A 26,288-nucleotide genomic window follows, 5' to 3' on the forward strand; every position below is an offset into this window, starting at 1 on the left:
TCATTTATTTAGTCCACAATTGATTCACAGCTCCATCTTCACATACACAAAACATTAAGAAAAACAACGGTCAACAGAAAATAAGAGTCCTTAATGTAACCTCTCTCTAGCACACAACAGGCAGTTGCACAAGTGAATAATTATTCATTATTATCATGTCACCCCATGACATACTCTGACCGTAATTGAAGTAACAATAAATTTACACATACCTGGCTCTTACAAGGTGCTTAGCAGCACAGGAGCATGGCAGGGTCACCTTTCCTTTTCACACTTACACTTCAGGCTTTCAATATAACTAGGAATCCTGTCACTTCAAGTTTCAAGTTTCAAGTTTGCTTTATTCGTGACATACATAGTCATACACAGTATAACTCGCTGTGAAATGGTGGAGAGTGCTCTGTCCAAACTGAGGAAAAGAAAACAGGGGTGCATAGAGAAATATAGATATTCTCTATATGTGAAATATATATATGCAAGATAAATATATATATTCTATGTATGTACAAAATATATCTACAGTTGTTGTGTAACAAGGTAATTGAATATAAAAACTGTATATGTGTGTATATATATATATATATATATATATATATATATATATATAAAATGTTACATGGTGGTGGTGGTCCCCACAGTTTATCAGTTTCCCTGATTCAGGGCCTGAATGGCCTGTGGGAAGAAGCTCCTCTTCAGCCTCTCTGTCTTGGTCTTCAGGGAGCGAAAGCGCCTCCCTGACCTCAACAGAGAGAAGAGTCTATTGTTGGGATGGGTGGGGTCCTTCACAATTCTCCTGGCCTTGGTCTGGCACCGCTTGCAGTAGATGGTCTGCAGGTCAGGAAGTTCTGTGTGAGTGATGCGCTCTGCTGAACGCACTACTCTTTGGAGTGCTTGTCTGTCCTGCTTGGTGCTATTCCCAAACCAGACTGTGATGTTCCCGGTGAGGATGCTCTCGATAGTGCAGGTGTAGAAGTTCCGCAGTACTTTGGAGGGCAGTCTGAAGTCTCTTAGGCGTCTGAGGTGGTAAAGACGCTGACGAGCCTTCTTTGCCAGGGAGTTGGTATGGCGGGACCAGGACAGGTCCTGTGAGATGTGAACACCAAGGTACCTGAAACTATCTACTCTATCCACCGTGGTTCCACTGATCCTCACAGGTTGGTAGTGCCGCTCCTGCTTCTTGCTGCAATCCACGATCAGCTCCTTTGTCTTACTGACGTTTAGGAGGAGATTATTTTCCTGGCACCAGTTTTCCAGGTGTTTAATCTCCTCCAGGTAGGCCCTCTCGTCGTTGTCCGAGATCAGACCCATGACAACGGTGTCGTCAACAAACTTGACAATGATAATGGAGCTGGAAGTGGCTGTGCAGTCATAGGTGTACAGTGAGTAGAGCAAGGGGCTTAGGACACAACCCTGAGGAGCGCCAGTGCTGAGGGTGAGGGTGGATGAGGCGCAGTTGCCCACCCGTACTGATTGTGGTCTGTCTGTTAGGAAGTTGGAGATCCAGTCGCACAAGGATGTATGCAGTCCTAGATCCCCCAACTTAGTAGTGAGTAGGGAGGGGATGATAGTGTTAAATGCTGAACTGTAGTCGACAAATAGCATTTTAACATAATTTCCCCTCCCTTCGTCCAAGTGAGTCAGTGTAGTGTGGAGCAGATGTGCAATTGCATCGTCAGTGGAGCGGTTGCGGCGGTATGCAAACTGCAGTGGGTCCATGGAGGCTGGCAGTGAAGATGTGATGAAGACTCTGACTAGCTTTTCAAAGCACTTCATCACGACTGATGTGAGGGTGACATGACGGTAGTCATTGAGGTCGGAGGGTCGAGGTTTCTTCGGGACGGGGACGATGGTGGAGCGCTTGAAGATGGACGGGACGATACCGAGCGTCAAGGAGAGATTGAAGATGTCGGTGAATACCGGGGCTAGTTGATCTGCGCAGGCTTTGAGGACCCTCCCGCAGATACCGTCTGGTCCCAACGCCTTCCTGGTATTCACCCTTTTAAACACTCTCCTCACGTCACTCTCGGTGATGATGAGAGGGCGCTGTTCTATGGTGGGCCCCGTGCCATTGGCTGCGCCGATAGTGCCATTTGGACTAGCGCTGTTAGCATTAGTGCTGTTAGCACTAGCGCCGTTAACATTGGCGCTGTTAGATGTAGCCTCGAAGCGAGCGAAAAATGTATTCAGCTCGTTCGCCAGAGACTCATCCGCACTCATCAGTCCGGAGGGTGGGCTCCTGTAGTCCGTGATCGTCCGTAGTCCCTGCCACAGGGATCTAGAGCCACTCTGCTGGAACTGTGTCTATAGTTTCTTCCCGTAGCGCCGCTTCGCCTCCCTCACCGCCCTGCGCACTCCGTATGCTGCAGACTTGTACTCGTCCATGTTCCCGCTGATGATCCCCGCATTGTAGGCAGCAGTGCGAGAGTTCAGTGCCTCGCGGATGGTTCTGTCCACCCAGGGCTTCTGGTTGGAAAACTTCTTTATGGTGATTCTTGGGATCGTGTCGTCCACCAGTTTCCCAATAAACCCTACTACTGCCTCCGTAAACTCGCTGACATCATCAGTGCTGCGCCGGAACATGTCCCAGGCTGCGTCATCCAGAGCGGCCACCGATTGGTCTGTCCAGCGCACGACCTCCCTCTGAACCGGAGCTTTCCGTTTCAGCCTTTGTTTATATTTTGGTAGGAGGAAGATGGCGGCGTGGTCCGACTTACCAAACGGTGGATGAGCTAGTGCCTTGTAACTGTCCTTGTATGGGGTGTAGCAGTGGTCTAGTGTCCTATTTCCCCTGGTGGGGAAGGTTACGTGCTGGTAAAGGTTGGGCACTGCACGCTTGAGGTTAGCGCTGTTGAAATCCCCAAGCACAAAAAGTGCAGCGTCCCGGTGCTGTGTCTGAAACTGTGTGAGAGCCTCATGAAGTTCACACAGTGCAGTGTCCATGTTAGCCTGAGGTGGGATGTACACGGTGTTGATGATGACCGAAGTGAACTCCCGGGGAAGGTAGAATGGACGAAGCTTGAGGACGAGCAGCTCCAGGTTGGGTGAGCAGGAGCGTGTGAGAGTAACAACATTGGCATTTTTACACCAGCTGTTGTTTACCATTACACACACTCCGCCGCCTCTCGACTTCCCCGAATCTGCCGTCCTGTCCATGCGGTGAACCGAGAAGAACTCGGCCGGCTGGATAGCGTGGTTTGGTACCGCTGGGTTCAGCCACGACTTGGTGAAGCAGAGGAGATTGCAGTCCCGAATGTCCCTCTGGAGCTTTATCCTGGCCCGGAGGTCATCGAGCTTGTTATCCAGAGACTGGACATTGGCTAGCAGGATGCTAGGTAAGGGAGCTCGGTGTGCCCCAGCCCTCAGCCTGTTCCTGACGCCGGCTCGCTTCCCTCGAGGCTTTTTCCTCGTGCCGCGTTTTGTTTTCCCTCAGGATCTCCGTCGGCCATCTTGGGTCCGGGGTTACAGACGGCTTGAGGTGAGTGCTATGTAGATTAAGAGAAATAAGGGCGTCTCTGCTGTACGAGATACGCGCCGTGGTGTGTAGAGAAGGGCTGCGGAGAAATCAGGGGTAGCGGGAAGAGCAAAAAGAGCGAAAAAAGTGCCAGGTGTGGACGGAGCAGTCGTGACGGCAGCCGACTTCACCGGCGCCATCTTGCATCCTTGCACTTGTAGGAATTTTCAGATGATTTTGAGGTGGTGGGGTGGGTCAGGGGTAGCCTGGAGACCAAGTACAGGGAACGGGTAGATTTGTGGCATTGTGTGGTAACAGCCACCTCTTCTTAAACATTCTTAAACCTTCTTAAACCTTGACAGCAGGCTGGATTGGAAATGTAACACTAAAGCCATCTACAAGAAGGGTCAGTATAGACTCTACTTTTGGAAGACATTACAGTGTGTTGTTGCATGTCTTGTACAAGTCTGGTATAGGATGTGTTGTGCAGGAAGTGCAGCACCTGTTGGAGCAGTATCAGAGCTGGAGACTCTGAAGACTGAACCAAGTGAATAAGAGGGCTTGCTTGTGCTGGGTACTACCAAGGGACTAATATGTCATTATGCTTATTTAGAACTTAACCTCTAAATGACTTTTCTCAGCGTGTAAATCAGGAATTTAACACAAAAATCAGGGCTTAACAGTACACCATTTCAGGATTAACAAATATACCCACCACACGTAGCGCTCCTGCCTTGGGTTTCCAGAGTTTCAGAACAAAAAGATTAACTCTATCTAAACGAGTGCTACTCGTACAGCTGCATTAGCATGTAAACTGGAAAGTGGTACATGGTAAAATATGATGGATAAACGTAATTATCCTTATTCTGTCAATAGGGGGAGCTCTTTCCCAGGCAATGTTTAGAACTCTACTTGGCACGTCACAAGAGGTCACTTGCGTGTTCTGAGTACACTGGCCAAAGACCCGTCTGCAGACCCAAGGCTGGCCGGCAGTGGACGAATAGTGGACAATGCACTGATAATAGATAAAGTGCTGCACAGAAGTGAATAGTTTTGTACTGTTCATTTCCCCTTGTGACACTCCTATGGGTAGAACCATGTTCTCGCCAGCAGGTTTATGTATATACACAAAAGCAGCACTATGCCCTCTCAGCCTTCACAGTAGCCACCTTGCTTCATTTAACAGGTTTTTAAAAAGGTTTTATCTCATACATAGTGTGAGTAGTATATTTTATGCTTAAAAAAAATCAGCACCTTCTTTATATGCTGTAGTAAAATATGTACACCTGATCTTCACATTAGCTTAAAGATGCACTCTATATTCAAACATTTACAACAGAACCCAGTGAATAACATTTCCCAGAATAATAAGAAACACCTTCATTTCAGAGTCTGTTTTCTAAAAGTCTTAGCATAGATCTGACAATAAACACTGTGATTTTGGAACAGAACCATTATCAATAAATAAATTAACTTTTTTTTTTTCTTCAAATCTCTTCAAAAAGCACTAAGAATCTAGATAACTATTAGCTCAGACTTTTCCCTCTCTGGGTTTATTTGTATATTGTTCTTTTCCTGCATGAAGAAAATTGTCTGTCACAGAGATTTGTTCAAACACACAACTTTCTATTAATGTAATCTGGAGGAGGACCTCTGGTTGTAAATACATGTAGGGGGAGGATGCTTACCTGACACTACTAACAGATACGTCTCCTTGCTTAAACTTTCTGTTTCCTCGTTGTTAAATGTACACCAGTATACACCGGAGTCTCTCACTGTCACATTGTGGATGGACAAAGTGAAGTTGGACAAGTTTTTGTTTTGAGTCTAATCTTCCATTATATGGTGGCTTTGGGGTAAACGATCCATCTCTGTAGAAATAGGACACCATCTGATTTTTATGCATGAATTTGTGAACACGCACTCCGTCACCTGTAGCAGCAGTTCAGCATCAGATTCATTAAACATTAGACATAAATATTTATGCATAGTAAAAAAAAAAACTCTTCAGATCACAAGGTCAGCAGATGTGAAATTTCCTGTATTTGCACATGTGATACAGCACAAGACATGTTCTCTTTCATTTTGAAAGAGATTGAAGCATAGCTGAGTTCAGCAAAAATGCTTTTTTTCCAGTACACGTCAAAACGCTCGAGCACTATAAATACATGGTGCTTGTCACTGTTAATCTCAGACTGAACCGAAGACATCATTTATCTTTGAACTATCAAGCGGCAAGTTATCAGGATGAACCAAGACGTTCTCCTCGGTGCTCTCTCTGCTCTCACTGGTGCCATTGTGAGGCCACTCAGTGAATTCACAGGCAGCGGCACGCCTGAAGAACTGACCCTACACAACTTCATCTCAAGAGTGCTGAACGATATGGTGATGAGAACACACCGGCTCACGGTAACAGAACTGATTATGAAATATGAAATTCTATCACAAGAGGTAACCAAGTCTTCTTTTAAGGACTTGACCATTTCTGATACTGCTTATCAGCCTGATTCTGCAGATCAGACCAAGTCTGATCCCTCTACCACTTCTGCTGATAATAATGATTCATTTGACAGTGACTGGTATGGACCACAGAAGGAACTGTTTGTGAATATGGCAGAGTTCTTTGAGCCAAGGTATGATTATGATTTTAGGAATCTGCCAGCTAACAGAGCTGAGGCCTATCGTGGAGGTGAAATATACACACGCCCGTGTGGATGGTACCGATGTGCCCTAAAGGTTCTGGATAAGTACGAAGATGGGAATAAGTGGTTGGGGCCGGGTGGATGGAGGAACCAGTCTGATCCTGGAGAGTGGCCAGTCTCCTACCATGGCACCAGCAAGGAGGCCACTGAAAAAATCATTGCCTCACACTACAAAGCTGGTCAGCGTGCAAAATATGGCCATGGAATATACTCAACTCCAGATATATCTGAGGCAGAACAATACTATGCAAAAACATATAAAACTAAGACAAGGCAGAGGTACAAGGTCATCTTGCAAAACAGAATTAATCCAGAAATAAGGAAAGTCTGTCAACGCAAAGACTACTGGCTCATAGAAATACCACATGATGCTGACCCGCAGCTGGAGAAAAACATTGTGGAAAGTGCAATTCGTCCTTATGGACTTCTGATAAAAGAGATTTAGCTCATAAATCATTATCTGCTTTTCATGTTTTTGCTAATGCCTGTGGCCTTTAGATTTTTTACATCATTTGGTTAAACTTTCATCTGATTAGATGTTAATAATAATAATGGATTATTTTTTAACATGGTTAACGTGATTAAGACCTGTGATTAAAACACATGCAAAGAGTGTCATCTTGGAAAATTATGTCAAGGGTATGTTTTAAATCAGCATACCTAATGTGTACATCACTGTTTTTGTGTTGCATTATTAGTGACTTTGCATGCAGTCACTATTCTGTTATTTTGTTATTATAATTAATACTAAAAACAAACAAGCTTGTGAAATTACAGTAAAAATGGGGTAAACGTTCCCTCACTGTAGAATAGAAACATCAAATAGGACACCTGTGGCTCATGTCTGGGGCCACACTGTATAGTAGCCACCTCACCAACAGACACAAACAAGGTCCTCTCTTCTGAAAGAGAAAGGGAAGATTTAAATACATTTATGTCAAATACATATCAGTGAGAACTGATGAACTTGAATAAAATTGTACTTAAATCAACAACAGTACAATTGTTACCCCTGTGGTGTCTACAGTTATTCTGTTATTAGAATTAATGCTAAAAACAAACAAGCTTGTGAAATTACAGTAAAAGTGTTAAATATTATATATATAGTATATTGTTTAATATTATCATTGTAATTACACGACAAGCTGTTTATCATGAGTGGTAACACAGAGGGTTCAGATTTCTCATCCAAAACATTCTTGGATTTTATGACTGGACCTTCTGAGTTTCCAGCATCAGTCTGTTAACGTGTAGAATCAGCATGTGTGCAAGAGGACGCCATCACATCTGCCACATTCCACACATATTGTGGTGACTATTGTCAGCCAGAGGAGGATGGCCCCCACCTTTGAGTCTTGGTTCATCTCCAGGTTTCCTCCTCATGCTCTAGGGAGTTTTTCCTTGCCATTGTCACCCTTGGTCTGCTCACCGGGGGCTTGGACTCAGACATTTGTAAAGCTGCTTTGTGAGAATGTCTGTTGTAAAAAAGCATTATAGAAATAAATTTTGATTTGATTTTTACATACAGGACCATACCAGATTACACCACGTCTGGTTACTCATCTGGTAGTGCGTGTGTATATGAGTTTAACTCTAGAGAAAATACTTTATTAGCCACATGTAAGACAAATATTATTCATTGATGGTTCCATTTGCCTTATTCCGAACCACTAATCAGAGTGAGAGATTTTCTTTTGCTGGTAATATGGGATTGCTTGATTATTGGTGCTCTGGTGCTCTGAGTTTCTAGTGCAACATGCGTATACACACACGAGCACAGTAACGGTTACAACGCCATTCTGTGTTAAACACAAGGCACGATATTCGGCTCTTGGGATAACAATTCTAACTATGGCGCACAAGCCAGTCTACGTAAACACATCTCTGAATGGAACGTGGACGTTTATGACGTAAGAATGATCCATTATGATATCGCTAAAGTTACCAAATAAAGAGAAAAGCGCTCTAGCTAAAAGGAGGTGAAAGCTGAAACCATTGGCTGAATCAGATTACCTGTGTTGGCTGTATGTTTGTTCATTTAGAAATAATCAGTTTATTTTATAAATGCAGTGGCGGATGTAGGTGGGGGTGACATGGGCATAAGTTACTGACAATATAACGGAAATGGTGCATTAAGACAGTTGTAACTGTCTGATATGTGAATAATTTAAGCTTGTGACATTGGGAGACGAGACAAGATGCAGAGACGAGCTGTCGTTCAAACAGAAACAGACGTATATTTTGCCACTTAACAAAAAACGAAAGCAAAACTAGAAACCGTGACAAGCGAATAACGCACTCTAACCACAGTAAGGACGCTGAACATAGCCGCACACACTGGGTTAAACACACAACAGGACCTTCAATACACACACTAACAAGGACGAGAATTTCGAACGGCCGTGACAAATGACCGGTAAACAAGGGAGGGGCGTGGCGATGAGGAGACAGACACACACACACACACACACACACACACACTCACGAACACACACCAAGATGTCACACAGACATGAGGAAGAGTCGAGGAGGAGGGGGTTCTGACAGCAACTCTCGAGTCATCTGTTACTAGGCAGAACGCGGATTCTAAGGTGGCGGTCCATTCATTAGAAAAGTATTAATTATATTTGTGTTTTTCTATATCATATAAGCATGTAGATTTATGTAGTTATAATGAATATAAAACCAACCCAAGTGTAAAAAATCATTTGTACAATAAATAAATGACATATCAGGAGAGTAGTGAAAACTGGTGGTGCACGTGGATGGGGATAATGTACTTGGGAATGTGGAGGGAATGGTGTTGGGTAACTTGAGTATGGGGTGCGGAAAGTGTGGAAGCACGTGGGATGGAGTGGAGACAGAAATTCAACCCTGTGCAGCTCTCTACCTCACAGTTCGATAGATTTGGTCGAGCGCTGGAGAAATAAAACAAGCGGAGTTTCCCTAGTAAAATCTGGCGATTTATATCCCTGCATACAAACAGCGTTCAGTCTGATGTGACATTTACAGGTGACTCCATTAAGCATTCACTTTGCCTTTGTAAAAGTCACATTAGAAGCAATACTGAAGAGGTTAAACACTGATAGTGTTGATAACTGTGATATATAAGAAGAATACCACATTTAGTGTGAGAATCAGTTGTTGCACATGCCAGCAGGTCTTTAAATCCACTTCAGTCAGTATTTATGCATGTGTAAGATTTATATTTCAAAATACAGATCGTTGCCATATTTAGGAAGCAAATCTTGTCTGTGTGTTTAACCCCGGCACTGGGCAGAAGTGCAGAAGTGCAGGCCTACACTTCTCTCTCGTCCATGTCCATTCTCATCACGCTACCAACACAGCCACCACTCTCAAGGGCTTTCCAATATTTTTTCAGGTCTCTTGTCAATGTGAAGGTAGCCAGTTTGTTTCTCTGGATCCTGGACGAACAAGAACAATGTGCCTCCACCTTCCTCTGGCAACTTCACTCTAGTAAAAGATTTTCCGTTCAAAAGGGACATGAAGAATACACAAACAGAATCAGTACTGGATGCAGGACACTGCCCTGAAAAATTCCATATTATTTAAACATTAATCTCTCCCAGGCTGTGAACAAACGAAAGGGAGTTTCTAGGAAAATGTTAAAAAAGAGGAACAGGAAAAGGAAGAAAAAGACAAATTTTCATAATATTTAAAGATTCTCCCATTATGTGAATTGTCAAGAGGGAATTTCCAGAAAAATGGAAAGGAAATGCACAAACAAATAGAGGAAATGTTAAATGTTTGTGGTATATTATAAATTAAATGAGTGTGGGTATTTCAGAGAGGAAACAAAATGTGGCAAGCTGACCAGAACTTGACATGAAGGTTACTGCACGCTGAGATTCCAGTGGTTGTATGAGTAGCAAACAGTCACTCAGGGCAATCATTTAATGAGTAGGTTGTTGGAAACCCTTAAACAATGCAATAATGTGGTTCTTACAGCCAAGGGCAGATACAAGGTATAATTTATACCCCCCCCCCCCTTTTTTTTATTTTAGTGTGCATGTACACAACAAGCCAATAACCAACATCCACAAATCCAATCACAGTCTACTACTAATGATGCCTAAGGTCACAGCTGAGACTGAATAACAGGAACTTTATTATCCTCCAAACATTTTGTTCTTAAGAAAAAGGGGGTTGCATAAAATTAATTAAGAAATGAGGAATTCTGGTACATGTTCGACCAATATGGAGGGTTTAACACCTGTAGCAGCAGTTCAGCATCAGATTCATTAAACATTAGACATAAATATTTATGCATAGTAAAAAAAAACTCTTTAGATCACAAGGTCAGCAGATGTGAAATTTCCTGTATTTGCACGTGATACAGCACAAGACATGTTCTCTTTCATTTCATAGGATTGAAGCATAGCTGAGTTCAGCAAAAACGCTTTTTTTCCAGTACACATCTCCTTCTCAAAACGCTCGAGCACTATAAATACATGGTGCTTGTCACTGTTAATCTCAGACTGAACCGAAGACATCATTTATCTTTGAACTATCAAGCGGCAAGTTATCAGGATGAACCAAGACGTTCTCCTCGGTGCTCTCTCTGCTCTCACTGGTGCCATTGTGAGGCCACTCAGTGAATTCACAGGCAGCGGCACACCTGAAGAACTGACCTTACACAACTTCATCTCAAGAGTGCTGAACGATATGGTGATGAGAACACACCGGCTCACGGTAACAGAACTGATTATGAAATATGAAATTCTATCACAAGAGGTAACCAAGTCTTCTTTTAAGGACTTGACCATTTCTGATACTGATCAGCCTGATTCAGCAGATCAGACCAAGTCTGATCCCTCTACCACTTCTGCTGATAATAATGATTCATTTGACAGTGACTGGTATGGACCACAGAAGGAACTGTTTGTGAATATGGCAGAGATCTTTGAGCCAAGGTATGATTATGATTTTAGGAAACTGCCAGCTAAAAGAGCTGAGGCCTATCGTGGAGGTGAAATATACACACGCCCGTGTGGATGGTACCGATGTGCCCTAAAGGTTCTGGATAAGTACGAAGATGGGAATAAGTGGTTGGGGCCGGGTGGATGGAGGAACCAGTCTGATCCTGGAGAGTGGCCAGTCTCCTACCATGGCACCAGCAAGGAGGCCACTGAAAAAATCATTGCCTCACACTACAAAGCTGGTCAGCGTGCAAAATATGGCCATGGAATCTACTCAACTCCAGATATATCTGAGGCAGAACAATACTATGCAAAAACGTATAAAACTAAGACAAGGCAGAGGTACAAGGTCATCTTGCAAAACAGAATTAATCCAGAAATAAGGAAAGTCTGTCAACGCAAAGACTACTGGCTCATAGAAATACCACATGATGCTAACCCGCAGCTGGAGAAAAACATTGTGGAAAGTGCAATTCGTCCTTATGGACTTCTGATAAAAGAGATTTAGCTCATAAATCATTATCCGCTTTTCATGTTTTTGCTAATGCCTGTGGCCTTTAGATTTTTTACATCATTTGGTTAAACTTTCATCTGATTAGATGTTAATAATAATAATGGATTATTTTTTAACATGGTTAACGTGATTAAGACCTGTGATTAAAACACATATGCAAAGAGTGTCATCTTGGAAAATTATGTCAAGGGTATGTTTTAAATCAGCTTACCTAATGTGTACATCACTGTTTTTGTGTTGCATTATTAGTCTACAGTTATTCTGTTATTAGAATTAATGCTAAAAACAAACAAGCTTGTGAAATTACAGTAAAAGTGTTAAATATTATATATATAGTATATTGTTTAATATTATCATTGTAATTACACGACAAGCTGTTTATCATGAGTGGTAACACAGAGGGTTCAGATTTCTCATCCAAAACATTCTTGGATTTTATGACTGGACCTTCTGAGTTCCCAGCATCAGTCTGTTATACTGGGAGTCAGATGGACCAGTATTTTCAAACTGCACAGCCTTCTTACTAAAACAACACACCACTTGCGTTACTTTCTGAAAAGCTTAAAAATGACCACACAAATGTTAAACTCAATGCATAATGGCAGTTCTCTTATATGAGGGATATAGTACTACCTGTCACAGGTGAAGTGTCTACTAAGATTGTTTTAAAAGATACGCCTAAAGGAGACCTACCTGCGGAGGAGCTCGTGAAGACAAAGCCGTAGAGTAGAACGTGTAGAATCAGCATGTGTGTGCAAGAGGACGCCATCACATCTGCTACATGCATGACCTTTCAGCAGTACTGCTATCTATAAACAGGAAACCTTATATAGTCAAAGGACATTCAGTGTCACAACAAAGACACTTTTTTACATCCATCACAGACCTGCACAGAACTGCATACGTCTTTCCAAAAAATTGTACACAGCTTTCAGAAAAACTTACATTTTCAATGCACCCATGGTTTTTACTTATGATGATAAAAACATTTATCTACTAACAGATACCTCTCCTTGCTTAAACTTTCTGTTTCTTCTTTGTTAAATGTACACCAGTAAACACCGGAGTCTCTCACTGTCACATTGTGGATGGACAAAGTGAAGTTGGACAAGTTTTTGTTTGAGTCTAATCTGCCATTATATGGTGGCTTTGGGGTAAACGTTCCTGCATAGACCTGCACAGAACTGCATACATCTTTCCGAAAAACTGTACACAGCTTTCAGAAAAACTTACATTTTCAATGCACCCATGGTTTTTACTTATGATGATAAAAAAGTAATATTTTTGGTGAATATGTCACTCTGATGTGAAACCTCTGTGCTTGAGTTATTTTCATCTCATTCTTGTCTGTGTGCTTTGTGACCTCATGCCTCTGATCTCTGTGAGACAGTTCCTGTAGCAGTGCACTGTGCAGAAGCACTTTCAGACCTAGAGCTCGAGTCTGTTCCCGTCTCTGCGGCTATGCTCATACCTAAACCAGACACATGAAGCCATTCAGTCAAGGTTTATGCCTTGTTATAATACAAAGACACCAGTAATTACAGTAGTTAATGACCTGTTGTGGTCTTCTGACCAGGGTTATGTCTCTTTGCTTATATTAGTTGATCTGAGTGCAGCATTTGATACTATAGATCACAATATTTTACTAGATTGGCTCAAAAATGTTGTTGGGGTTAGGGGAATAGCCTTTTACTGGTTTAAATCTCATCTAGCCGGTCGCTACCAGATTGTTAACATAAATGGAGACATTTCAGCAGATTTCCCCATCTCACTTGTTTATTTTCATCTGTTAAAGTGAGAATAATAAACAAACAACTCAATTTACAAATAAACAATTCTGACATAATTTTTTTTTTTTTTTATAAAAATCAGTGCCCAATATAGCCAACCTTCTTTTCAGTAACAGTCCTAAGCCTTCCATTCATGGAGTCCGTCAGTTTCTTAATCTGTCGACAATAAACTTTTTATGCAGCAGCAACCATCGCCTCCCAGACACTGTTCAGAGAGCTGTACTGTTTTCCTTCACCATAGAACTCCCATTTAAGAATGGCCCGCAAGTTCTCTATAGGGTTTAGGTCAGGTGAGGAAGGGTGCCATGCCATTTATTCTTTCATCTTTAAGTGTAACGCGTGGTGGCCCGAGTGCCGCAGAGCGAGGGGCAGGACGCACAGACGTCCTCGACAGGGACGAACATTTATTAACATAAACGACAGCAGCACTCACACGTATTACAAACGATGAACATGAAACGATTGACGTTAAACAAACTCGATACGCAAGAATACATGAACACAAACACGTTACATTCCGACATTACGCCGACAACGACCAACTGTGCCGCACACCCTGACGTGAGTTTAAATACACACAGACAAAACGAAGTACAGGTGTGTGCAGGCGTGGCCACAAACAAAAGTCCTCCTACTGCACCTGGCTGGCTAAACCACGTGACTCGCGGGAGGCGAGCGTTCCGTGACATTAAGGATAGCCACGCAGTGGAGTACTTCGATGCATGCGATGGAGCATTGTCCTGCATAAAAATCATGGTCTTCTTGAAAGATGCAGACTTTTTCCTGTACCACTGCTCGATAGTATCAGCCCCAGGATACCTGCGCAGACCAGCTAGGTGAGATCCTACACTGCCTCTAACTTCAGCCTGTGCCGGAAAAGGGCTCAAGTACTCAGTTCAAGACATCCTGTCTTATTCTGGTACCTAATGAGTCTTCTCTATCTGCTGTAAATGACTGTAGACCATCTGCACAACAAACCTCATGAAAGTCCTGGAGAGACTAGTTTTGGATCATCTTACACCTCAGGTGCACACCTCTATGGACCCATTGCACTTTGTCTTCGACCCCAATGTTGGAATTGAAGATGCCATCATCTACCTGTGTCAGTGAGGCCTCTCTTGCCTGGATAAAGAGGACAGCACTCTGAGGATCACGTTCTTTGAGTTCTCCAGTGCCTTCAACAAAACCCAGGATTCACTGCTGCGTGAGAAGCTCCAAGGATGCAGGTAGATACCTTCACAAGGAAGATACCTTCCTGGATTACTGACTACGTGACGGACAGATCACAGTTCGCGCAACCGAGGGGGTGTTTGTATGAACGTGTGTAAATTAGTGAATTTAGCCAAAATCACTGATAGGCTAAAAAGGGATCTGACACACTTTGCCCAACAAGATTCAGACAACTCTGTGTTGTATTTGCTCATTTATTTAGTCCACAATTGATTCACAGCTATATCTTCTCATACACAAAACATTAAGAGAAACAACGGTCAACAGAAAATAAGATTGGAAATGTAACACTAAAGCCATCTACAAGAAGGGTCAGTATAGACTCTACTTTTGGAAGACATTACAGTGTGTTGTTGCATGTCTTGTACAAGTCTGGTATAGGATGTGTTGTGCAGGAAGTGCAGCACCTGTTGGAGCAGTATCAGAGCTGGAGACTCTGAAGACTGAACCAAGTGAATAAGAGGGCTTGCTTGTGCTGGGTACTACCAAGGGACTAATATGTCATTATGCTTATTTAGAACTTAACCTCTAAATGACTTTTCTCAGCGTGTAAATCAGGAATTTAACACAAAATCAGGGCTTAACAGTACACCATTTCAGGATTAACAAATATACCCACCACACGTAGCGCTCCTGCCTTGGGTTTCCAGAGTTTCAGAACAAAAAGATTAACTCTATCTAAACGAGTGCTACTCGTACAGCTGCATGACCTGATTAGCATGTAAACTGGAAAGTGGTACACGGTAAAATATTATGGATAAATGTAATTATCCTTATTCTGTCAATAGGGGGAGGTCTTTCCCAGGCAATGTTAAGAACTCAACTTGGCACGTCGCAAGAGGTCACTTGCGTGTTCTGAGTACACTGGCCAAAGACCCGTCTGCAGACCCAGGGCTGGCCGGCAGTGGACGAATAGTGGACAATGCACTGATAATAGATAAAGTGCTGCACAGAAGTGCATAGTTTTGTACTGTTCATTTCCCCTTGTGACACTCCTATGGGTAGAACCAAGTTCTCGCCAGCAGGTTTATGTATATACACAAAAGCATCACTATGCCCTCTCAGCCTTCACAGTACAGGGACTGGTTCGGCAAAAGAGGACTAAATGTTTATTTTGGCTGTGAATTTAGATAATATTAGCTGTCATGAAAAAAGCAAAGATTATTGTTGCACTCCATACAACATGCAAAATAGATTACTGCACGTTTGTGAAGCAAAAAAAAATGTTGATGAAAATTCATCAAAATGAATTACTTTAGCTGTGAATTTTGAGAATATTAGCTGCTGAAATATTAATTCTAGACCAACCAACAGCAAGCTCTAGAAAAAAATGCTTTTCTTTTTAAAATCAAGCTGCAGAATTGCTGGTCTGCAATGGAGTCAGAGAAGAAGTCCAGATATATTCATGCCAACAGCTCATCCTCATCACCGCTAATCACAGCCCTGTTGACACACTGGATATGGGGTTCTTATATTTCAGTAAAAACAGTGCGTTGCGGTGTCTGTGTATTTTCCGGTGGATTTCTATGCTGGGTTGATGAATGGCTGTGATTCCTATGGCCAGTAATCACGTATGACCTCATACTCAGACTTTACAGGCTGCGTGGGTATTCTGAGTCCGAGGGCTGTTGAGTGGGGGGGTATTTTCCACGCTCACCATTCTTTATCTGGAAAAATAAGGCACAGCAAACAACTTGGTCCACAACACAAGAAGATGATAAAACAAAAACATCTACTCCTACTCTACACATTATGGTTAAAACATCTACACCTGCATTCAGAACCACATATCTCCAGACTAAATGGCATGTCGATAGTGTGCCATTCAGGTTTGCCACCTTGCTTCATTTAACAGGTTTTTAAAAAGGTTTTATCTCATACATAGTGTATGTAGTATATTTTATGCTTAAAAAAAATCAACACCTTCTTTATATGCTGTAGTAAAATATGTACACCTGATCTTCACATTAGCTTAAAGATGCACTCTATATTTAAACATTTACAACAGAACCCAGTGAATAACACTTCCCAGAATAATAAGAAACACATTCATTTCAGAGTCTGTTTTCTAAAAGTCTTAGCATAGATCTGACAATAAACACTGTGATTTTGGAACAGAACCATTATCAATAAATAAATTAACTTTTTTTTTTCTTCAAATCTCTTCAAAAAGCACTAAGAATCTAGATAACAATTAGCTCAGACTTTTCCCTCTCTGGGTTTATTTGTATATTGTTCTTTTCCTGCATAAAGAAAATTGTCTGTCACAGAGATTTGTTCAAACACAACTTTTTATTAATGTAATCTGGAGGAGGACCTCTGGTTGTAAACACATGTAGGAGGAGGATGCTTACCTGACACTGTCTATACCAGAAGCAAGATGATTAGTTTGCGATTAGCTAATACTCAAGAGTTAGCTAGGAGATAAATGGGTAGTGGATCATCCTGAGTGTGTCATGTCAACCTGCGGCCTGTGTTTGGCCTGAGCTTGGTTTTGGGAGAAGAAGAAAAAAAAGTGATATTTGTAAAGCGTGCTTGAGTTTGAGAAAGACCCTCCTTCAACAAGCTCTGATCAGTTCTAGTTTCAATTTCACAGTCAGTTTATAGGTGTTTAGAGATGCCGCACTATGTTCTCTGAGTCTAAGACAAAGTTCATCATCACAGGTAACCACAGGCTTTGTGACATGTTGGCCACTGGTTTTGAAGTTCTGCGGTTGTCACGCTTTATCTGGTACAGTTGGTGGACTCGTATGCTGGGTTGATAAGCAGATCTAGCTTGTATGACTGGTGGGCACGCATGACCTCGTACTCAGAGTTCAAAGGCTACTGAACATGTGTGGATCCAGAGTCAGAAGGCTGTTGAGTAGAGGTGTAGTTCCTACGCTCACAACATCGCTTGACCTGAAAAAACAAGGCCCAGAAACCAACTTCAGCCGAAACACATGAATATGATAAAAACATCGAAACCTGCTCTATATGTTACAGTTAAAACATCTACAACCACTCTACACAATAGACCAAAAACATCTAAACCTGCTCAATACGTTATTGTTAAAATATCTACAACCACTCTACACATGACAGAAAAACATCTAAACTTACTCTATATAGCAGGTGAAATAAGTATTGAACACGTCACCAATTTTCTAAGTAAATATATTTCTAAAGGTGCTATTGACATGAACTTCTCACCAGATGTCGATAACAACCCATCCAATCCACACACGCAAAGAAATCAAACCATAAATGTCCATAAATTAAGTTATGTGTAATAATGAGAAACGACACAGAGAAAATGTATTGAACGCATGAAGAAAGAGAGCTGCAAAAATCTATGGAAAGTCATGACACCAGCTGAAATCTATCAGTAATTAGAAAGCAATCCTGCCACTGAAATTAATATCAGCTGGTTCAACTGATGGCCTATAAAAAGGTGTCTCATTACCAAGGTGCCACATAAGAAAATCTCATGATGGGTAAAACCAGTGAGCTTTCTCAAGACCTTCGCAGCCTTATTGTTGCAAAACATACTGATGGCATTGGTTACAGAAGAATTTCTGAACTACTAAACGTTCCAGTGAGCACTGTTGGGGCCATAATCCGGAAGTGGAAAGAACATCATTTCACCATAAACTGGCCACGACCAGGTGCTCCCTGCAGACAGAGGAGTGAAAAGAATTATCAGAAGAGTTGTCCAAGAGCCAAGGACCACCTCTGGAGAGCTACAGAAAGACCTGGAATCAGCAGGTACAATTGTTTCAAAGAAAACAGTAAGTAATGCACTCAACCTCCATGGCCTGTATGCACGCTCACCACGCAAGACTCCATTGCTGAATTAAAAGCATGTTGAAGCACGTTTAAAGTTTGAAGTTCTGGTTTCAGAGAAAGAAAATAAAGCTGTTAGAATGGCCCAGACCTGAATCCAACTGAAAATATATGGAAGGAACTAAAGCTCAAGAGTTCATAGAAGGAGCCCACGGAACCTTCAGGATTTTAAGAGTGTTTGTGTGGAAATCACACCTGAACAATGCATGCAACTAGTTTCTCCATACAGGAGGCGTCTTGAAGCTGTCATCACCAACAAAGGCTTTTGTACAAAGTATTAAATAAATTTAAGTTAGCATTTTCAATACGTTTTCTCATTAATACACAACTTAATTTATGGACATCTATGGTTTGATTTCTTTGCATATGTGGACTGGATGGGTTGTTACCGACATCTGGTGAGAATTTCATATCAATAGCACCTTTAGAAAAATATTTACTTACATTTTAACATTCATACTAAATAAATTGTAGGTATATTTATACATTTCTTTCTGTGTATCAAGAAAACTGTATGTAACTGTTTCTATTCTCAATAAAATGGAAAAAAAAAAAAAGCTAATCTGTCTGGGACATTCCCAGAATTTCACACATTACAAATTTTCTCACTATTTGACAGCCAGAAACGTATGAATGTATATGTATGCATGAATCATGAGTGTCTACTGCTGCATGTGAGTGTATATATGTAGGTGTGTGTGTATGTACTCAGGTCCCATCCGTTTGTAGTGGCATATGTGCAGACAAAACACACACCTTTGGAATCCCACTGAGCAGAATGATGGTGATGATTGACAGGAACACAGAGATGGCTGTAATCACACACACAAGGATGAGTGTCTGATTCAAGTGTCCCTGTCCCTCAGGACACCGGATTTCCTTTCCTTGGTAGAAAACAAGCGGGTGAGTTGAGCCAGAGCAGACTGTGTTGCTTAGTACACTCTAAAAGACTGGCCACTACCTTTATTCAAACAACCAATGCAAACTTATCAGCGTTTACAATTTGAAGCACTTGATACTAAGTGTTAACAAAAGCTTGAACTAAAAATTTCAGATAAATTAAAATTCTGACAGATCAGAATCAAAATATTGCTTTTCTAATGTAATCTGGAGGAGGACCTCTGGTTGTAAATACATGTAGGAGGAGGATGCTTACCTGACACTACTAACAGATACCTCTCCTTGCTTAAACTTTCTGTTTCTTCTTTGTTAAATGTACACCAGTAAACACCGGAGTCTCTCACTGTCACATTGTGGATGGACAAAGTGAAGTTGGACAAGTTTTTGTTTGAGTCTAATCTTCCATTATATGGTGGCTTTGGGGTAAACGTTCCATCTCTGTAGAAATAGGACACCGTCTGATTTTTATGCATGAATTTGTGAACACGCACTCCGTCACCTGTAGCAGCAGTTCAGCATCAGATTCATTAAACATTAGACATAAATATTTATGCATAGTAAAAAAAACTCTTCAGATCACAAGGTCAGCAGATCTGAAATTTTCTGTATTTGCACGTGATACAGCACAAGACATGTTCTCTTTCATTTCATAGGATTGAAGCATAGCTGAGTTCAGCAAAAATGCTTTTTTTTCCAGTACACGTCTCCTTCTCAACACACTCGAGCACTATAAATACATGGTGCTTGTCACTGTTAATCTCAGACTGAACCGAAGACATCATTTATCTTTGAACTATCAAGCGGCAAGTTATCAGGATGAACCAAGACGTTCTCCTCGGTTCTCTCTCTGCTCTCACTGGTGCCATTGTGAGGCCACTCAGTGAATTCACAGGCAGCGGCACACCTGAAGAACTGACCTTACACAACTTCATCTCAAGAGTGCTGAACGATATGGTGATGAGAACACACCGGCTCACGGTAACAGAACTGATTATGAAATATGAAATTCTATCACAAGAGGTAACCAAGTCTTCTTTTAAGGACTTGACCATTTCTGAGACTGCTTATGAGCCTGATTCTGCAGATCAGACCAAGTCTGATCCCTCTACCACTTCTGCTGATAATAATGATTCATTTGACAGTGACTGGTATGGACCACAGAAGGAACTGTTTGTGAATTTGAGCCAAAGTTTTTTGAGCCAAAGTATGATTATGATTTTAGGAAACTGCCAGCTAAAAGAGCTGAGGCCTATCGTGGAAGTGAAATATACACACGCCCGTGTGGATGGTACCGATGTGCCCTAAAGGTTCTGGATAAGTACGAAGATGGGAATAAGTGGTTGGGGCCGGGTGGATGGAGGAACCAGTCTGATCCTGGAGAGTGGCCAGTCTCCTACCATGGCACCAGCAAGGAGGCCACTGAAAAAATCATTGCCTCACACTACAAAGCTGGTCAGCGTGCAAAATATGGCCATGGAATCTACTCAACTCCAGATATATCTGAGGCAGAACAATACTATGCAAAAACATATAAAACTAAGACAAGGCAGAGGTACAAGGTCATCTTGCAAAACAGAATTAATCCAGAAATAAGGAAAGTCTGTCAACGCAAAGACTACTGACTCATAGAAATACCACATGATGCTGACCCGCAGCTGGAGAAAAACATTGTGGAAAGTGCAATTCGTCCTTATGGACTTCTGATAAAAGAGATTTAGCTCATAAATCATTATTTGCTTTTCATGTTTTTGCTAATGCCTGTGGCCTTTAGATTTTTTACATCATTTGGTTAAACTTTCATCTGATTAGATGTTAATAATAATAATGGATTATTTTTTAACATGGTTAACGTGATTAAGACCTGTGATTAAAACACATATGCAAAGAGTGTCATCTTGGAAAATTATGTCAAGGGTATGTTTTAAATCAGCATACCTAATGTGTACATCACTGTTTTTGTGTTGCATTATTAGTCTACAGTTATTCTGTTATTAGAATTAATGCTAAAAACAAACAAGCTTGTGAAATTACAGTAAAAGTGTTAAATATTATATATATAGTATATTGTTTAATATTATCATTGTAATTACATGACAAGCTGTTTATCATGAGTGGTAACACAGAGGGTTCTCATCCAAAACATTCTTGGATTTTATGACTGGACCTTCTGAGTTCCCAGCATCAGTCTGTTATACTGGGAGTCAGTTGGACCAGTATTTTCAAACTGCACAGCCTTCTTACTAAAACAACACACCACTTGCGTTACTTTCTGAAAAGCTTAAAAATGACCACACAAATGTTCAACTCAATGCATAATGGCAGTTCTCTTATATGAGGGATATAGTACTACCTGTCACAGGTGAAGTGTCTACTAAGATTGTTTTAAAAGATACGCCTAAAGGAGACCTACCTGCGGAGGAGCTCGTGAAGACAAAGCCGTAGAGTAGAACGTGTAGAATCAGCATGTGCGTGCAAGAGGACGCCATCACATCTGCTACATGCATGACCTTTCAGCAGTACTGCTATCTATAAACAGGAAACCTTATATAGTCAAAGGACATTCAGTGTCACAACAAAGACACTTTTTTACATCCATCACAGACCTGCACAGAACTGCATACGTCTTTCCAAAAAACTGTACACAGCTTTCAGAAAAACTTAAATTTTCAATGCATCCATGGTTTTTACTTATGATGATAAAAACATTTATCTACTAACAGATACCTGTCCTTGCTTAAACTTTCTGTTTCCTCGTTGTTAAATGTACACCAGTAAACACCGGAGTCTCTCACTGTCACATTGTGGATGGACAAAGTGAAGTTGGGCAAGTTTTTGTTTGAGTCTAATCTGCCATTATATGGTGGCTTTGGGGTAAATGTTCCATCTCTGTAGAAATAGGACACCATCTGATTTTTATGCATGAAATTGTGAACACGAACACGCATCAGATTCATTAAACATTAGACATAAATATTTATGCATAGTAAAAAAAACTCTTCAGATCACAAGGTCAGCAGATGTGAAATTTCCTGTATTTGCACATGTGATACAGCACAAGACATGTTCTCTTTCATTTCATAGGATTGAAGCATATCTGAGTTCAAACAGAAACAGACGTATATTTTAACACTTAACAAAAAACGAAAGCAAAACACGAAGCACAACACAGAGCGAAAGCAAAACTAGAAACTGTGACAAGCGAATAACGCACTCTAACCACAGTAAGGACGCTGAACATAGCCGCACACACTGGGTTAAACACACAACAGGACCTTCAATACACACACTAACAAGGACGAGAATTTCGGACGGCCGTGACAAATGACCGATAAACAAGGGAGGGGCGTGGCGATGAGGAGACAGACACACACACACACACACACACTCACGAACACACACCAAGATGTCACACAGACATGAGGAAGAGTCGAGGAGGAGGGGGTTCTGACATTAGCAACTCTCGAGTCATCTGTTACTAGGCAGAACGCGGATTCTAAGGTGGCGGTCCATTCATTAGAAAAGTATTAATTATATTTGTGTTTTTCTATATCATATAAGAATGTAGATTTATGTAGTTATAATGAATATAAAACCAACCCAAGTGTAAAAAATCATTTGTACAATAAATAAATGACATATCAGGAGAGTAGTGAAAACTGGTGGTGCACGTGGATGGGGATAATGTACTTGGGAATGTGGAGGGAATGGTGTTGGGTAACTTGAGTATGGGGTGCGGAAAGTGTGGAAGCACGTGGGATGGAGTGGAGACAGAAATTCAACCCTGTGCAGCTCTCTACCTCACAGTTCGATAGATTTGGTCGAGCGCTGGAGAAATAAAACAAGCGGAGTTTCCCTAGTAAAATCTGGCGATTTATATCCCTGCATACAAACAGCGTTCAGTCTGATGTGACATTTACAGGTGACTCCATTAAGCCATTCACTTTGCCTTTGTAAAAGTCACATTAGAAGCAATACTGAAGAGGTTAAACACTGATAGTGTTGATAACTGTGATATATAAGAAGAATACCACATTTAGTGTGAGAATCAGTTGTTGCACATGCCAGCAGGTCTTTAAATCCACTTCAGTCAGTATTTATGCATGTGTAAGATTTATATTTCAAAATACAGATCGTTGCCATATTTAGGAAGCAAATCTTGTCTGTGTGTTTAACCCCGGCACTGGGCAGAAGTGCAGAAGTGCAGGCCTACACTTCTCTCTCGTCCATGTCCATTCTCATCACGCTACCAACACAGCCACCACTCTCAAGGGCTTTCCAATATTTTTTCAGGTCTCTTGTCAATGTGAAGGTAGCCAGTTTGTTTCTCTGGATCCTGGACGAACAAGAACAATGTGCCTCCACCTTCCTCTGGCAACTTCACTCTAGTAAAAGATTTTCCGTTCAAAAGGGACATGAAGAATACACAAACAGAATCAGTACTGGATGCAGGACACTGCCCTGAAAAATTCCATATTATTTAAACATTAATCTCTCCCAGGCTGTGAACAAACGAAAGGGAGTTTCTAGGAAAATGTTAAAAAAGAGGAACAGGAAAAGGAAGAAAAGGACAAAATTCCATAATATTTAAACAGACGAAAGGGAATTTCACAGAAAAAGGAAAGAAAAGGCAAAAACAAATAGAAAAAAAAGTTAAGCTTTATAGGTATTGTGCAAAATGAATTGAAGAAATGAGTGTGTCTGACAAAATGGGGAACTAGAGAGTGGTGACATCAGTATGTGTTTCTAAAAAGAAGCATGTACTGTCCGTGTGGTGAAGAAGTGCTGCTTGCTGTGACTTATTGCAGCTTGGATCCCCGATCTTGTTGAATAGAAAAGCCTTTGCTCACTCAAGCATGGTGTATGTCCTTCCTAAACTGGGGATTAGGGAATAAATTCCACTACAAATGTCCTTGGAAACGGCATATATGGAACAGGTGCTCAGCAGTTGCAAAGATAGGAGGTAGCAGAGGCTTTAAACCTAACTTTTCTAGAAAAGCAGGTCTGCAACAGTGAAGATGGGAGTGTTACCTTATGAGGGGGAAAAGCAGTGACAGTTTTTCACTATGTGGGACCAGGGACAGGAAGTGACATGAATTGGCCACTCTGTAATGACAAATCTACATTCATCTTACACTTTTATCCAAAGCAACTTACAATTTTTTTTTAGCAAGTTGAGGGTTAAGGGCCTTTCTCAGGAGCTTTCTGCTTTCTAGTCGAGCACCTTAAACACTGAGCTACCACTGCCCATCTAGCCTTAAATGACTGTGGGACAGTCTGTCCACTGGGCATAATGGCATCTGCTACTGACTGCCAAAATGCTTTTATCTAAAGCAAGCAAAGGTCCATGGTGTAATCAGCAGCTATGTGTGTTGCTTGAATAACTGTCCCAGGGTCATGATAGGCTCAGGATGGCTACAGGAACCTACTGGCTCCATTACCAGCAAAGGCTTCCGTGAGGTGTGTGAGAGAGAAGAACCAATCGCAGGTGTAAAATTAATCTGACTTTAAGGTACAAAGTCTATAATACCAAGGCAAAATCAATAAGCAGGAAGGAGGTGAAAAGAATAAGCCAGACCAACAGATGGGTCCAACAGGGGGAATCCGAAAAGTTGGGAAACAAAATGTAAAAAAACCCAAAATCTTATGTGCAAAAGCAGAACTCAAAACTGTTCTGAAGGCAACTGTGCAGCGCAAGACGTGAGTAGGCAGAGTGAATGTGCAGATAACCCGTTTCTAGGCACTCGGTTGGTGCTCAAGCGCAAATGTGAGCTCCCCATAGCCCGTGTGCACTCTGGGAACCGCCAAGAGGGTTCTGTGTCTGTGTGTTCCTCCAGGGTGTGATGGAAAATATTATTCGATCATGTATTATCATGTGATTCATATATAATCATGTTAATCCTTTTATTATATAATCCTGTATGAATAGTTTAGTCTGCACACTCTGTCTCTGTATATTGTGTGTACAAAACAACTGCTGAATCGGCTGCTTCGTGATCTTGCATGTGTCGTGCGACTAATACTGATAAAGAGGAACTAGCAAACTGTGTCCGTCCTGGTGGAACAGAGCATCCTGGTATGTGCAAGAGTGTTTATCGCGATAAGGATCAGGAAATGGGTAAACAGGATGACAGACCATCCCTTCCAGGATGTGAAGTTTAGATATAAGGAGCAGAGTCAGTCTACCCCTTTAGAGCTTTCGCTTTAGAGCATTAGCTCTCACACAGCTGTGTTTTGTATGTTCTATTTTATTTATTAAATTACTCTTTTAATCACGTCTGACTTGCTGTTTGTTCAAAATTCCACCACAAGGGTCACCCCACCAGTATCTGTGGCTGTCCCACAAGCCACCCAGTATGGTCCTGTTCCCAACGTGAGAGACGCCGCCCGTCCTGATCCCGGTCCTGTTCCCGTTCCCAGCATAGTGGATGCCATAGTTCCTCGAAGCCCTCCTGCTGCCTCCGCCCCTGGGTTCCCGCACGTCCCGCCCCGGCCAGTGTCTTCTACTGCCTCCTCCTGTGGGTTCCCGCCTGTGTTGCCTCGGTCTGTGTCTTTTGTGTCTCCGCTGCTGCCTTCTCCGTTGCCTGGTTTTGTTTTTGCTCCTGTTGTGTTGTCTGTTCCTGTGCCCGTTTCTGTGCCCATTCCGGTTTCCCTGTCTGTTTTGGTTCCTATTCCTTTGTCCCTGGCCAGGTCTATTGCGTTTTTGTTTTCTTCCTCTTTTTGTGCCTCCGGTTGTACCTCGTCGTTTGATGTCTTTTGTTGTTTCTCCTCAGCCTCCCTCCTGGCACCTTTTTCGTCCTCATTTGGTTTCTGTTGTGGGATCTGTTTCTGCTCCCGCTTCCGTGTCCGCTGCTGCTGTTACTTCTTTGCCTGTCACTCCCGTTGCTTTGGTTTCTGTGTCTGCTCCTGTGTCTCGTCTGGGTCCTGTCTCTGCTCTGC

General features: G+C 41.8%; 1 long non-coding RNA gene across 1 annotated transcript; it reads right to left on the bottom strand.

Moving 5' to 3' along the window:
- Window positions 1-4,132: 4,132 nt before the first annotated feature.
- LOC118242016 lies at window positions 4,133-22,051 on the bottom strand. The gene is made up of 5 exons (XR_004776496.1): window positions 21,763-22,051; window positions 19,629-19,790; window positions 12,301-12,614; window positions 6,929-7,628; window positions 4,133-5,322 (listed from the first exon to the last, which is right to left on the bottom strand). It is a non-coding gene; the product is annotated as an uncharacterized LOC118242016 (long non-coding RNA).
- Window positions 22,052-26,288: the final 4,237 nt, after the last annotated feature.

This window comes from Electrophorus electricus, chromosome 1 (assembly GCF_013358815.1).
Source record: "Electrophorus electricus isolate fEleEle1 chromosome 1, fEleEle1.pri, whole genome shotgun sequence".
Lineage (NCBI taxonomy): Eukaryota > Metazoa > Chordata > Actinopteri > Gymnotiformes > Gymnotidae > Electrophorus > Electrophorus electricus.